Raw genomic sequence first — 2,500 nt, forward strand, 5'->3', positions numbered from 1 at the left:
ATTAAAAGCTTACGAATCACTTTTTTGTGCGTTTTTGTGAACAAAATGTCCTTTTATTAACTTTAAAATATCAACACTGGCTTAAAAAAATGTAATTTGGTGTAAATACTTTATGTGTCTGTGGACTCCCTCCTCCTCTCCTCCTCCTCCCTCCTCCTCCTCCTTCTCCTTCTCCTCCTCCTCTCCTCCTCCTCCTCCTTCTCCTCTCTCCTCCTCCTCCTCTCCTTCTCACTCCTCTTCCTCCCTCCTCTCTCCTCCTCCTCCTCTTCCTCTTCCTCCCCTCCTCCTCCTCCTTCTCCTTCTCCTCCTCCTCTTCCTCCTCTCCTCTTCCTCCCCCTCCTCCCCCTCCTCTCCTCCTCCTCTTCCTCCCCCTCCTCCTCTTCTCCTCCTCTTCCTCCCCCTCCTCTCCTCCCCCCTCCTCCTCTTCCTCCTCCTCCTCTTCCTCCCCTCCTCCTCCTCCTCTTCTTCTCCTCCTCCTCCTCTCCTCTTCCTCTCCCCTCCTCCTCCTCTTCCTCCTCCTCTTCTTCCTCCTCCTCCTCCTCCTCTTCCTCCCCCCTCCTCCTCCTCTTCCTCCTCCTCCTCTTCCTCCTCCCCCTCCTTCTCCTCCTCCTCCTCTTCCTCCTCCTCCTCTTCCTCCTCCTCTTCCTCCTCCTCCTCCTCTTCCTCTCTCTTCCTCCTCCTCCCCCTCCTTCTCCTCCTCCTCCTCTTCCTCCTCCTCCCCCTCCTTCTCCTCCTCTCTTCCTCTCTCCTCCTCCTCCTCCTCCTCCTCCTCCTCCTTCTTTCCTCCTCTCTCCTCCTCCTCCTCCTCTTCCTCCTCCTCTTCTCCTCCTCCCTCCTCCTCCTCCTCCTCCTCCTCAGAGAGAAGAGGAGGAACATGTTTCAGACTCGAGGGACAAGACTCGGCAGGCAGAGACGAGTCGCTCTGGGGGCCGAAAACCAGAGAGGAAGAAAAAGGGCGGGAAGGCGTTTTTTTTGGCGGCAAAGTCGTTTGAATTTTGGCGGGAACGTTTGTGTAGCTTCAGGCGGCGCGACGATTTCTTCTTCTTTTTTTTGGCGGTTTTAAATCTGGTGTTTAGTTTTCTCAGGTAAATAATAAACCAGACTGTCAGCTGGAAGTGAAGAAAACAAAAAGCTTTCTGTCTTTTACGCCGGATCACAAATCAGTTCTCCTCGACTCCTCCCTCAGCTGATCAGTGTGTGTGTGTGTGTGTGTGTGTGTGTGTGTGTGTGTGTGTGTGTGTGTGTGTGTGTGGTTTCTCAGACTTCAACGTGCACTGATCTCCAGTCAGATGAGTATTTATTTACATGTAAACAAAAAGGAAACGTTGAACTGCAGCTGAAGATCTTCTCCTGGTCTGCAGACCATCACACATTTTAAAATCTTTTGTCGGACTTTGTTTCAGTTTGTTAAACTTCACCGTTGAAAAGTCTTGAAAACTAAAAAGTGTCGTTTTCTAGATATTTATTCCAGCGTTTGGTTTTGGGATGAAACGTGGAAGCCAGTGTTTTGTTTCCGGCTTCGTGTGAAGCGCAGAGCGCCGCTCGCTGTCAACAACAAACAAACACGCCTTGTTGTTTCTGCTCGTTTGTGTTTGTTTCACACAAAAAAAAGTTGTTGTTCTCTTGTTGTTGTTTACATGTCTGGCCTTTTCAAATGTAAAACCGTAAATGTCCCCGAGGTGGAACTCGACGCCATAAAGTTGTGGAAATATTTTCCTAATTTGGTTTTTGTCTCGTTTGTTGTGTTTTTATTCAAAGAAGAAGAAGAGTTCAGAGGCGTCTGGCTGACGGCCAATCAGAGCGTGAGTAGCTTCAAATCACCCAATCACAGAGAGGTGTGTGTGTGTGTGTGTGTGTGTGTGTGTGTGTGTTCTAGGGAACAGGGTGTGGCAGGTGAGGACAGAAAGAAACAAAATGACTCAGTTTCAGCTTGTAGGGTTTTATTATAATACTACAAGTTATGATATAATACTACTATACTACTACTACTACTATACTACTACAAGTTATTATAATGCTACTACTACAATGTATTATACTACTGACTCTACTCTCTCCTTCACTAAGCTAAAAGACTAGTGTCCTAGTTAGGACACTTAGTCGTCTCCTTCAGCCTCTTCAGGATCCACCACATTTTTTATCTTGTGAATCAGCCGAGGTCTGCTGACTCCTGTGGGTCAGGTTAACCTCCTGATAATCCTACACACACACACACACACACACACACACACACACACACACACACACACACACACACACAGAGTCATCACAGCTGTCGAGTCTCTCTCATAGTTTCACATCTCAAATCGTAGCTTTGAACGACATGAGTTTTATTTCCTGACGTGACTTAATGAAGGATGTCCAGAGCGGCGGCCATTTTGTATGCGCTCACTCGGTTTTTGCTCGTTTCCCTGACTACGGTCTTTGCAGATAACTCCGTTAGCTTCAGTCAACAAAACCGCTGAGTTAGCTTCAGGAAAAACAAGCGAACTACGCGAGA

This window comes from Clinocottus analis, unplaced genomic scaffold (genome assembly GCF_023055335.1).
Source record: "Clinocottus analis isolate CAN_PGR_092001 unplaced genomic scaffold, fCliAna1.0.p SCAF_107, whole genome shotgun sequence".
Taxonomy (NCBI): domain Eukaryota; kingdom Metazoa; phylum Chordata; class Actinopteri; order Perciformes; family Cottidae; genus Clinocottus; species Clinocottus analis.